This window comes from Bos indicus, chromosome 5 (genome assembly GCF_029378745.1).
Source record: "Bos indicus isolate NIAB-ARS_2022 breed Sahiwal x Tharparkar chromosome 5, NIAB-ARS_B.indTharparkar_mat_pri_1.0, whole genome shotgun sequence".
Lineage (NCBI taxonomy): Eukaryota > Metazoa > Chordata > Mammalia > Artiodactyla > Bovidae > Bos > Bos indicus.
This window is the reverse complement of record NC_091764.1, coordinates 28,119,445-28,133,020: the sequence shown is the minus strand read 5'-3', so window position 1 is coordinate 28,133,020 and position 13,576 is coordinate 28,119,445. Positions and strand designations below refer to the sequence as shown.

The window sequence follows — 13,576 nt, the reverse complement described above, 5'->3', positions numbered from 1 at the left end:
CACCAAAATCACCGTATTTGTCTTGTCCCACAATTAAAGTTGTCTGAAAATACTTCCCTCAGAACCAAGATGCATCTGAAAATGATGGTTTTTTGGGTCCTAACCTCACCTAGTGGAGAAGGAAATGGCAACCCATTCCAGTGTACTTGCCTGGAGAATCCCAGGGATGGGGGAGCCGGTGGGCTGCCGTCTATGGGGTCGCACAGAGTCCGACACGACTGAAGCGACTTAGCAGCAGCAACCTCACCTAGGCAATGACTATTGTTTTGTCCTGGTGCCTCCAGCCATGCACTCGAGGACACACGGTCCTCTCAGACCTACTGTAGTGAAGGATGGTGTCTGTGGCAGAGTCTCACTGTCCCTGGGAAACCCCAGAGGCTGACCCAGAAGCATCACTTCCTTTCCACGTGGTTTCTTGTATCTACCTGATGGAGTCAGAGCACCTGGGTTCCAGACCCAACTCTGCTCGTGATGGTTGCATACCCAGAGCAGGTGCTGCCACCTGCCTCGTTCCCAGAATGTTTCAGCACAATACAAAAAGGTTGTTTCGAATAAACATAAATGTCTTCTGGAGAAGATGGGACAAAGTTAGTGCCCATCGTAGAAATGGGATTTCCCTACTGGTACAGTGGCTAAGACTCGCAATGCAGGGGGTCCGAGTTCAGTCCCTGGTCAGGGAACTAAGTCTCACATATCCCACCTAAGAGATCGCATGCTTCAACAAAAGATCCCATTTGTGGCAATGAAGATCCTGTGTGTCACAACTAAGACCCAGCACAGCCAAATAAATAAAAGTGAATATTACAAAACAAAGTTGGTCACAAGTTTATCTGCACTTCCCAGGAACCAAATAATTCTGCAAAGTAAAACACACTATCATACTCAAAACAAGCAAAATATTCCTGGCATAGAGATCATAGAACTTTTTTTCATGGACCTCAGGAAATGGCCTCTTAGGTGGTCATGATATAAATACTGCAGAAGTATTTATTTCATACACTGTCCCTCAGCACCAGTCCAGGTATGGGCCAAACTGGTAAAAGGTATTCAAGGCCTGGGGAATGGCACTCTCCAGCTGTATGGCTCCAGTTCGTTTGCTTGATCTGAGAACAACAGCTCAAAGACTAAATGGGCACATGACATTCCAGACAGTTTTTGCTAATGATTATTTCTCAGTCCTAAGATTTTGATAAGCTTACAGGTCAATATTCTTGCTTCAACAGAATTTTACTGAGCACATACTAAAAGCTGTGCTAGGCATGAGAGCAGATTGAAAAGTGAATATGATGTTTCAGCCAGAAGAGATGACATCCTTTATGAGGTGGAAAACCAGAGGTGTGTGTCCAGAGTTCTAGGGCTCGGGGGAATGTATTGTGCCTAGTCGAGATGGCCTCGCCAGGGAGGGATGTCTTTACTGGAACTTAAAGGGTGAGAGGCCAAGTTGACCTGACAGGCTAGAGGATTCCAGCAATTCAAAGACTCGGAGCACAGTGCATTGAGGAAGCTAGGGCTAGAATAGCTCATATGTCCTCTTCCCCACCTCAAGATGCCTTACTGCCACCGTCTGAGAAACTGTGATAGTCAAAACAAATCTGTGTCTGTGATGATACCTGTGCCCCTTGAGAAGTAGGACTTACGTGCAGGGCATAACCTATATAACCATACACTGCAAGCCTCCGGGGAGTACCAAGAACTGCTGGGTCACCAGAACCCTGGCAGTGGGTATATGTGGGGGCGGTGGTACAAGAAGAGTTTGAAAATTATCAGATTGCTTCTCAGGCAATTGCCCTTACTTGTAGTAGCTTGACTGCACCACCTCTTACGACTGACCTGACGTCAATCTTTGAAAATAAAACCGTTTACCCTCATCCCCATGCCCTAGGGAAGGCGTGAGCCATAGATAGTAGAGCTTTAAAAGAGGTTTTTTGTTTTGGCTGCACTGCACAGCATGTGGGATCTTAGTTCCCCAATCAGGGATCCAGCCCACATCCCTTGCAATGGAAGCGCCCAGTCTTAACCACTGGACCACCAGGGATGTCCCAAAAGGGGAATTCTTAAGAGTTGTTTCACCTCCATCTGAGAGGTGCTCCTGGCCACCAGTGGCAAGAGAGCGAGCAGAGACAGCAGAACTGAGGGGAGGTGTTAGGAAGGCATGTGCGCAGCTCCTGCTGAGGGGCCTCCAGAGAATGGAGGCTTTACCTGATGTCAAAGGAGATAATTTCCTGGGACATCAGAAATTTCAAGCGGTTCCTGTTGCAGGGTCATATGTGGTGACATCAGAATTGTACAGATTGTGCTACGACATGGGCCCAGAACCTGTTTTATGTTGTTGTTGTTGTTGTTTTGTTCATTATCATGTATGCTTTGGCTCCTTAACATAGAGAAAAGAGAGAGCACTCTCCCTGAACTTGTTAACTGGGCATGCTGGAAGGAGAGGTGGTCCCTCCCAGGACAGACACAGACACAGCAAAGAAGATTCTGGGTCTGGGCTTGTTCACATGCATTTCCTTCACCACCTGCCAGATCTGCTGCTCCTCCTCACTGGCATCATGGGGTATCTTCCCAGCCCCTCTCACCAGCTCCTGCCCTGGCTGGCAGTGGTCTTCACTCAGGTCTGCACTCTCCAGACCGTGGTCTACACTGAATCTCTCCCACCTCAGCCCTTGTGGACTCCAGAAACCCACTACCTCTGGCCCTCTAAACCTGTCCTGCCAGTTCCACACCGGTCTATCTCATCTGCTCTGCACTCAGCCCGTTCTAAGGTTTCCCAGCCCCTGCAGCTCATCCTACCCACTTGATCTCTACCCTCAATCTGCTCAGACACAGGCCTGCTCCCAGGCAGTTCCCTTCCATTGTAGCTGGGGGCACGTCTCCATCACCTCGGGCCTTCTGTTTTCACATTTATCTATATCTGCATCCATTTTAGAGACTAGGAGGCCTGAGAGGTCTTTCAAGCTCAGCTCAACCTCTCCAGCCTAGGCTGGGACCTTGCTCCATTAATTAACTGTCCTTCCCCACTACCATGCCCTGGCTCTGCCCCCACAGCAAGCTTAACTTTTTCCCAGCTTCAAAAAAACTTCCTTGACCCTAAGCCCTCCACTGACTACCAGCCCATCTCTCTTGTCCTCCTCCTCCATTCTTCCCTGAAGCATCACCATCTACCTGCATGATACTATCTGCAGTGAGAGCAGCCAGAGCATGCTGTCTCCCTGTCCCAGCCCTCAGGCCAATTACAGCCCTCTCCTCACAGAGATGCGGGGGCCTTTCTGTTGTCTGCTTCCCACGGGAGCAGGAGGGATCTTCCCTGAAGAGGCACCCCACCTCCTCCCCAGGTTCATAGGGCATACTCCAGTCCCTGTATCAGCTGAGCTAGACATTAAGACACGCCCCAGGGACTTGAGGGAAAATGTGGGTTTCAAATCAGAGAACTGGATTTGAAATGAGGCTCTGACCCTTACAGCGTTAGGCTGGGCCGACTGCCGGATGTCACTGAAGCTCAATTTCTCCATCTGTTAAAAAACAGCATAACATTTGCCCTGCACAGTGACTATGAGGATTTAAAAAGATAAATATGGATTTCTCTGATGGGCCAGTGATTAAAGAATCTGCCTAGCAATGCAGGGGACAAGGGTTCGATCCCTGGTCAGGGAACTAAGATCCCACATCCCTTGGGGCAACTAAGCCCACACAGTGCAACTACTGAGCCCAACCACCACAGCTGGAGAGCCCAGATCTGACGTGGCCAAATAAATACAGAATCCTGAGTCAGGTACAAAGTAGTATGATAAATATTACAGTTAGAAACCTGAGCAGTGGCCCAACCTTGCTGAGTGAATCTGAACAAGTCACTTCCCCTTGAGGTTGGGGGAATGTGGAGAATGCTCTGTGAGGGAGGTTCCTTCCAGCTCTAATATACAGACTGGTCCTTATGCTGCTTCCCCACTGGGGGAGAGCCAGCCCCCACTCTGCTTTATGCACTATCTGGCATAGCCCTCATAAGAGCCTCATGAGAAATACTATTGTCTCAATCCCCATTTGGCAGGTGAAGCGACTGAGGTACAGAGAGACTGATACATCCTAAGGTCACCCGGCTTGTACCAAGGGGAGCAGGATTCAGACCCCAGCAGTGTAAGTACAGACCCCAGGCCCGTACTTCTTGGTTGCACTGGCTCCCTGGTCCAGTCCTTGGTACTCACAGCCAAAGAAGAGCCTGAGGCCGTGACACGGCCCAGCCTCCAAGGCCCATTACCTTGGCCCTATGGAAACATTTCTGTGTTTGCCCGGAAATGTGGCTACACCTCAAAGAGCTGCATGTTTACACTTCAAACCTGCAATCTTCTCCTGGGGGAGCCCCAGTCACCAGTGCCCCCACAGGCAGGAGAATGTGCATCCTCTCACTGCAAAGCAGCCCAAGGAGAGCTGTCCTTTCCCAGCACACTCGTCATCTGATAAGCATCCACACCCCTAGGCTGTGCAGACAGTTCCTTATTTGAGTCTTCTGCCTTCACTGGGGGTGGCTGGGGCTCTGTGGAGAAAATGTCACTTCAACTTTTTGTCTGTGGACCCTTGAAGGCTGAAATTCTGCGCGACTCCACACAGAGTCCAGTCCTAACTCATCAGTTCAGTTCAGTCACTCAGTTGTGTCTAACTTTGCAACCCCATGAATCGCAGCACGCCAGGCCTCCCTGTCCATCACAAACTCCCAGAGTTCACTCAAACTCATGTCCATCAAGTCAGTGATGCCATCCAGCCATCTCATCGTCTGTCGTCCCCTTCTCCTGCCCCCAGTCCCTCCCAGCATCAGAGTCTTTTCCAAGGAGTCAACTCGTCGCATGAGGTGGCCAAAGTACTGGAGTTTCAGCTTCAGCATCATTGCCTCCAAAGAAATCCCAGGGCTGATCTCCTTCAGAATGGACTGGTTGGATCTCCTTGCAGTCCAAGGGACTCTCAAGAGTCTTCTCCAACACCACAGTTCAAAAGCATCAATTCTTTAGCGCTCAGCCTTCTTCACAGTCTAACTCTCACATCCATACATGACCACAGGAAAAACCATAGCCTTGACTAGACAGACCTTTGTTGGCAAAGTAATGTCTCTGCTTTTCAATATGCTATCTAGGCTGGTCATAACTTATCTTCCAAGGAGTAAGCGTCTTTTAATTTCATGGCTGCAGTCACCATCTGCAGTGATTTTGGGGCCCAAAAAAATAAAGTCTGACACTGTTTCCACTGTTTCCCCATCTATTTCCCATGAAGTGATGGGACCGAATGCCATGATCTTTGTTTTCTGAATGTTGAGCTTTAAGCCAACTTTTTCACTCTCCTCTTTCACTTTCATCAAGAGGCTTTTTAGTTCCTCTTCACTTTCTGCCATAAGGGTGGTGTCATCTGCATATCTGAGGTTATTGATATTTCTCCCGGCAATCTTGATTCCAGCTTGTGCTCCTTCCAGCTCAGCGTTTCTCATGTACTCTGCATATAAGTTAAATAAGCAGGGTGACAATATACAGCCTTGATGTACTCCTTTTCCTATTTGGAACCAGTCTGTTGTTCCATGTCCAGTTCTAACTGTTGCTTCCTGACCTGCATACAGGTTTCTCAAAAGGCAGGTCAGGTGGTCTGGTATTCCCACCTCTTTCAGAATTTTCCACAGTTTATTGTGATCCACACAGTCAAAGGCTTTGGCATATCAATAAAGCAGAAATAGATGTTTTTCTGGAACTCTCTTGCTTTTTCAATGATCCAGTGGATGTTGGCAATTTGAACTCTGGTTCCTCTGCCTTTTCTAAAACCAGCTTGAACATGTGGAAGTTCACGGTTCACGTATTGCTGAAGCCTGGCTTGGAGAATTTTGAGCATTACTTTACTAGCGTGTGAGATGAGTGCAATTGTGCGGTAGTTTGAGCATTCTTTGGCATTGCCTTTCTTTGGGATTGGAATGAAAACTGACCTTTTTCAGTCCTGTGGCCACTGCTGAGTTTTCCAGATTTGCTGGCATATTGAGTGCAGCACTTTCACAGCATCATCTTTCAGGATTTGAAATAGCTCAACTAGAATTCCATCACCTCCACTAGCTTTGCTCATAGTGATGCTTTCTAAGGCCCACTTCACATTCTAGAATGTCTGGCTCTAGGAGAGTGATCACACCATCGTGATTATCTGCGTCATGAAGATCTTTTTTGTACAGTTCTTCTGTGTATTCTTGCCACCTCTTCTTAATATCTTCTGCTTCTGTTAGGTCCATACCGTTTCTGTCCTTTATCGAGCCCATCTTTGCATGAAATGTTTCCTTGGTATCTCTAATTTTCTTGAAGAAATCTCTAGTCTTTCCCATTCTGTTATTTTCCTCTACTTCTTTCCATTGATCACTGAGGAAGGCTTTCTTATCTCTTCTTGATATTCTTTGGAACTCTGCATTCAGATGCTTATATCTTTCCTTTTCTCCTTTGCTTTTCGCTTCTCTTCTTTTCACAGCTATTTGTAAGGCCTCCCCAGACATAGGTGACCAATAAATAGTAACAGAAAGGATTGCTGGATGAAAGAGGAGGAAAGAATTCTATAAACCCTCCCCTCATTTGCAAGAAGTCTTCCAGGATCAAAGAGGGAGTGTCTGGGCCTTTACAAATGGCCAAGGCACTCAGTGCACTGATCTCAGCCCTCATGGGCCTCTCCCATCCCTTTGGACCAGGCCAAGGACACTGCATCAGGCCTGACACAGGTTGTGGTAGTGTGATTTACAATAAGAAATACATATTTAGGGTTTCCCTGGTGGCTCAGTGGTAAAGAATCCACCTGCCAATCAGGGATTGACACGGGTTCAGTCCCTGATCCGGGGGGTCCCACATGCCGCACAGCACCGAGGCCTGCTTGTCGCAACTATTGGGCCTGTGCTCTGGAACCCTCGAGCCACAACTACTGAGCTTGCGTGCTGCAGCAACTGAAACCTGCAAGCTCTAGGGCCTGTGCTCTGCAACAAGAGAAGCCTCCACAGTGAGAGGCCTGTGCATTGCAGCTGGAAGGCGGCCCCTGCTCACTGGACTAGAGAACAGCCCATGCAACAGTAAAGACCCAGCAGAGCCAAAAATAAATACTTTTTGAAAAGAAATATATATTTAGTCTTCATCCACTCCTCCTGGCTCACAGCTCTCCAAACCCTTGGAATTTCCTAAGCATAAGCGTGACAGGAGCATCCTTCATAATAATATTTGGTCTCTTGTCCTCAGTTCCTGAAATAGCTTCAGAGCAATAAAAATGAAATGAGTGTCTTGTTATTTATAAAAGCCCCCTTCAACCACACTTGAGTTTATATTAATGAGGGTTTTTGGAAAGCTCCTAGGAAACCTAAGGATGAAGGCTGATGGCAAGAGGAACTAGCCATGATTAGAGGGTTGGACCCTTCAGCCCCCAACACAGACACACTACCCCCCCACCTCCTGGGAAAAGGAGAGGGGCTGGAGGTTGAGCTCAATCACCAGTGGCCAATGGTTTAGTCACTAGATGGGGTTGGGAGAACTTCTGGGGAGGAGTGGTTGGGTGGCCGCTGGGAGAGGGCATAGAGGCTCTGGGCATCTTCCCACATGCCCGCCCTGTACATCTCTTCCATCTGGCTGCTTCTGACTTAAGCTGATAATCTAGTAAGTAAACTGGTTTCATGAGATCTGTGAGCCATTCTAGCAAATTCATCAATCCGAGAAGAGGGTCATAGGAACCTCTGATTTATGCCCATCAGTCAGAAGCACAGGTAACAGTCTGGATGTGTGACTGGCGCCTGAAGGGGGCAGTTTTGTGGGGCCCCCCTTACCCCTTGGGATCTGCCGCTACCACAAGGCCAGTTGTGTCAGGACTGAGTTAAATGTGTGGGACACCCTGCTGCTGTCCCAGAACGGGCTGGTGTGTGGAAAACCCTCACATCTGGTGTCAGAAGGGGAGCACCAAGGTAGAGGTGTGTAAGAGAAAGGGGCACCTGCAGGAGGAGTGTGTTTCTCCCTCACACAGGCCTCAAACGCTCCTCCGCCCCCACTGTGGCCTCAAGAGGCAGCAGATACCCTGAGCGGCCCCTGTGTGACCACTGGCAAGACACCTAACCTCGCCAAGCCTCACTTTTCTTCAGCTGTCAAGTGAGACCGTATAGATGGTAGACAGCAAACTTTCTCTCGCCAGGAACTTTTATACAGGCTGAGATGGAAGGGACGCCAATACACCCCTCCAGCTCCCTCAGAAGACCTGTAACACCCCTTCTCTTCGGTTCAGAGTTCCCTCAGCCACGGGGCTGGGGGCAGGGCCGGAAGGAGGGGCAGCTGTGCTGGGGCTCCAGGCGTGTGAGGACAAGGGCCTGTGTGGATGTCGCCTTCCTGGGCCAGCTCCTCGTGCTCCATTACCTCAGCCTGGGACAAAGGGGCTGGAGTGGAGAATCCTATTGTTGGGCCTCGTATGGAAATCTCATTAATCTACTCGCCACGGCTCCCACAGGCCTTTTGTCCTGGCTTTTTGTCTCCTGCTCACAACTGGTGCCCTGGGTGGTGGTGGTTGGGGGGGTGAGGGGGGTGTAATGGTTCTCTAGCTGCCGGCAGAGCTTGAAAGGGACTGTTTCCCCATCCACTGGGCCCTGACCCACCTTGTGCCAACCCCGTTACTGCAAGAGGAGAGGACAGGGAGGACACGCAGGGGACTCTGGAGGACAGGACGGGTTGCCTGCCTCGGCTCTTGTGCCCACCTCAGGAAGCTGTTCCCCAAGTCTGGTCAGAGTGCAGCCTCAGCACAGCTGGGCCCCCAGCACCCTGCCTTGGACACAAGGTAGGGCTCAAGAAGTGCTTAGGGGATGAACCAAAGGAGGCCTGAAAGGCAGCTACAGAACTCTGCGGCCCAGGGGCTGGAGCCCGTTTTCTGCAGGTTCACTGTCTTGCTCGCATCCAGCCAGAAAACACCTCCACATATTAATACCCTCAGAGTGCTGGCCACTGAGCAGCAGCTGTCAGAGGGGCAAAATGGATCGGACTGTGACCCTTCCTCGTGATTCTATCATCTAACAGGGAAGATAAGGTGAGCATGATCATGTCCATAGAAAGGAAGAGAAAAGAAAAGGAAGAAGGAAAGAAAGATGGATGAAGAGAAAGGAAAAGGAAGAAGGAAAGAAGGGAAGGAAGAGAAAGAAAGAAGGGGAGGGATTTCCCAGTAGTTAAGACTCCGCTTTCAATGCAGCGGGTGTGCGTTCCATCCCTTTTGGGGAACTAAGATCCCACATGCCCCAGGGTCAAAAAACCAAAACATAAAACAGAAACAATACTGTAACAAATTCAGTAAAGACTTTAAAAGCAGTTCACATACCAAAAAAAAAACAAACAAAAAAAAAAAACCTTAAAAAGAAAGAGAGGGAAAAGCAAGAAAGAAAAGAATCAATTCTGGAAGCAGTGGAGCCTATTTTTGGCGGTGGCAGGGGATCAGCAGCACCTAAAATGGGTCTCTGCAGGCAGAGAGCACTGGGGTGTGTCCTCGGCCGCTGGGCTGAGCAGGGAGTGCCAGCACGTCCCTGTCATCGCTTGCCGCAAACACCCCACCCACTGTGCTGTCGCTCAGTCGTGTCCAACTCTTTGTAACCGCATGGACTGTAGCCCCCCAGGGTCCTCTGTCCATGGGATTCTCCAGGCCAAGAACACTGGAGTGGGTAGCCATGCCCTCCTCCAGGGGATCTTCCCAACCCAGGCATCAAACCCAGGTCTCCCACACTGTAGGCCGAGCCGCCAGGGAAGCCCAACACCCCACCCAAGAAAATATAAAACTGAGTCCCAGGGTTTGGTCCCACTTGCCCAAACTCAGAAAGAGGGCCTCCTCCTTCTGGCCATTGGTTTCTACCCCCACAGGCTGTGGGAAGGCAAGGATATCAGTTGAGGAGCAGATCCCAGGGGAGCGGGAGTCCAGTCAGCAGATTTGAACACTCTCTTCCCAGTCCCCAAATTTGCTTCTTGGCTGGAGAATGGTGGAGAACTTGAAGCTGGGAAAGGGAGACAGGACGGCCTAGGGAGATGAGGAAGGGGATGCATGCCAGGAGGTCGCAATGGTTGGAGCCAAAAGAAACCTGGAAAACAGCCCTGCTTGCTCATTCTGGCCTACATTGCCTTGCTTACCCAAGGCCACCCACTGGAAAGCCTCCCTCTGCCAACCATCACTTTTCCATCTTTCAGGGCCTACGGCAGTCCCTTCCTCTTTGATGCATCCTCCTTGGCCACTCCAGTCCTAACTGACCCCTTGCCTTTTGGGGGAGCCAGAGAAAGTCCCTCCTGGCAACAAGAACAGAGATTGTTCTTCCTCTTGCTCCTGGATCCCATCCCTTTTCAAAGCTTGGACTGGGTTCCCTCCAGTCTCCCCTCTTCTGCGTGATCAATCTCCCCCTTTACCGCTCACCCTCTTCAGCCCACAAACAGGCTGCTCCTTCTCCCATCTCGGGGTCAAGGGAGCTCAAAAGAATCACTTGATCCTCTTCCAACTACATCCTATTGCTCTCTGCTTGCTTTCTACCAAAATAAAAAACAATTTAAAAGATACCTATACTACAATTTCTGATTCCTCCCTTCCCATTCTTACTTGAACCCCTTCCAACCAGTTTTCATACCCAGCACTCCAGCTGCCTGCATGCGTGTTGTTAAATCTGACAGTCTGAGGGCCAGTCCTCAGCTCAGCGGCACTGGACTTAGCTGATCACCCTTCCTTCCTGAAGTTTCTTCACTGGGTGCCCCACCCCGTCTCCTCCTTTATTTCTTTCATGCCCTCCTTTCACCCCCTCCCTTTTGAGCCTTGCTGAGCCCAAGGTTGTCTTGGATCCTTCTCTCCACATTAATTTCTTGGAGACCCCATCCAGGCTCATGGCCTTGACCACTGGCTCCAGCCTAGTTTTCCCTCACACACACCCTACTGGCATAGTCAAACTTCTCTCTGACCCTCCCACTTAAATGGGCACAACTGATATGTCCCAATCAAACTTCTGAGTTTCTCACTCCCTCACCCCAAGTCTTCCCCATCTCAGGAAATGGCAGCCTCATCGTTTCTAAGTGCTCAGGTCAGAAACTGTGGGGCTGTCTCTAACCCCTCTCTTTCACACCTCAGACCAGCAGATCAGACTGGCCCTGGCTTCCAAATCTCTCCAAACCACAACTACCTCTCACCCAGAGGATGGCAGCAGCCTGCCATCTCCCCTCCCACGCCCACCCTTGTCCCCCACTCTCCAGTCTCAACACGCAGCCACAGGACCTTTGAAAACATGTCTGAGCATGTCATTCTTCCACCTGGAAACTTCCAGAGTCTCCTACGTCACAGAGAGTAAAAGTCAGAGTCCTTCCAGTGGCCAACCTCATCCTTCCCATCCTCTTCCCTTCACCTCCAGTCCTCCCCTCCTGCCACTGTCCCTGGGGCCTCCCCTCCAAACACAGTGGCTTCCTCACTGCTCCCTCCACACTGGCTTTGCTCATACTCAGAGGCCCTGGCCTTGCTGCGCTTGGTGCTCTCGATACTATTTCCCCAGATATCCACACGACTCACCCTCCCTCACTCCAGGCCTCTGCTTAGCTGTCATCACAGCAGACCCAGACCCCCCAACTTGATGTTCTCTGTAGTACTCATCATAATCTGACCTACTTGTTGCTTTATCGTCTTTTACCCACTGGAAAGTTGCATGAAAGCAGGTACTTGGCTTTGTTCACTTCATTTCCCAAGAACCTAGGTCACTGCCAAGCACACAGTAAGTTCTTAATAGACTCTGTATAGTGGATGAACGGATGCCTGGATGGATAAATGCCTAGATAAATGAATGAATGGATGCCTGGATGAATAGATGGATGGATGGGTAGATGGATGGATGGATGGATAAATGAATGGATGGATGGATAAATGACCAAAGAGGCTTAAAAGTACCTCTGTGTCCAAATAAAGAAAAAAAATCCAGGTGACTAAATTTGAGCTCACACCAGCTATTCAGAGTAGCAAGAGGCAAAGCCAGGGAACTTATTCAGGAGCAGACAGGGGAATTTGTGTCTGTGAAAACCAGAGAAAATACCCAGCCCTGATCTGACTGGAGCTGAAGGGCACTCAGCCCAGCCCCCAGGGACCCCACCTGGCTTTCCCCCCCCCCAAAAAAATCTTCCTCCTTCTCTCTTTCCCCAGCCAGGCCTCTGAGAGGGGACAAAAGGGGCAATGGAATTCCCATCAAAGGCCACCGGACACATGGTAAAGAGATCAGGGCCCTTGGGATCCTGCTTCCTTGAGGTAGTAAGGCCTCCCCGCCAGTCTGGCTCCTCTCTGGGATGGGGCTGGCTGGGGTGGGGGGGGTGTGCTCTGGCCCTGGACTCCTCATATGTCAAATGCCAAACAGCAGGAGGCCAGCCAAGTGGCCCCCATCTGGGTTGTGTGTGTGCACATGCGCTGGGGGGAGGGGAGAGTGCAGAAATCCCTGCCTGTGTCCGCGGTCAGGGCCACAGACAAGCTATGACCATCTGTTGTGATCTTGAGAGGCCAGGCCAGGGGCCCAGCACCCTTGAGGGTAAACCTTCCCTCTCTACCAGCCTTTTAGTGTTTGCAAAGAATTTTTAATAACTGCCATTCAGTTTTATCCTCACAGCTTCCCTGCTAGATAGGCGCATTCTCCCCATTTTACAGAGGACAAAATGAAGGCTCAGAGAAGGGGGAGTGATTCTCCAAGGTCACAACAACTAGTAAGCAGGGAAGCTGGGACTCTCAGCCCATGCTGCCAGCCCCTTCCTCTCCCAGCCTTGGCCAAGGTGTCTGGGCACCAAACACATGGCTAGGCTCTGAGGCACAACCCCCAGCCTGCTCCCCACTCCCTCTTCCAGGAAGCCTTCTAGGACTGACACCCCCAAGGAAGTTCTAAGATGCCTCAAAGTCTAGAGCTCTAGAAGCCACTCCTTTCTATTTCTGGGCTGTTGGTCTATCCCTGGGTACTGGGCCCTCTCATTGGCCAGGACCTCCTAAGGGTCATTCAGCTACCCACAGGAGCACATGATCCGCCCTGGGGTTGAGATCTCTGACAGACTGGGGAGAGGGCACTGCACACTGGGAAGAACCCTGCCTAAGGTCCACACAGGCAGGAAGGGCTCTGCACCCAGGAGCCTGGCTTCCATCTCTGAACACAGCCTCTAATCCTGTGCAGTCCACATCACAGCCGTTAGCCATGGGGAACTATTTAAATGTAAATTCATTAAAATATATTAATTAAATGAAATCATTTATTCTTACTATTATTTAAAAATTAAAATATATTATTAAAATGAAATGCAATTAAAAATTCAGTTCCTCAATAGTGCTCACCACACCCCAAGCACTCACTAGTCACATGGGGTGGTGGTACCCGCGAGCGTCCAGAAAGTTCCTCGGGACAGCACTGCTTTCATCCCAGCCAGGATCGGTTCTGCAGCTGGGGGGCTTCCCGCGATAGCTGGAGCCTCCGCCGGCTTCTCTTGAACTTGAATGGAGTCTCATTTCTTAGGGTCTCCAGGTAAGACATCCCTAGGACTTGGGACTCTGTTGCTCAGGACTCCAGCCTCCCCAGGAGCCAGGGAGGAAGGGCAGACAACTG

The 13,576-nt window shown here is 50.2% G+C and overlaps 1 protein-coding gene across 2 annotated transcripts in view; it reads right to left on the bottom strand.

The window, feature by feature from the left end:
• The window catches only part of FIGNL2 (fidgetin like 2), a 28,815-nt gene that overhangs the window by 2,953 nt on the left and 12,286 nt on the right, over positions 1-13,576 (bottom strand). The window lies entirely within an intron of this gene.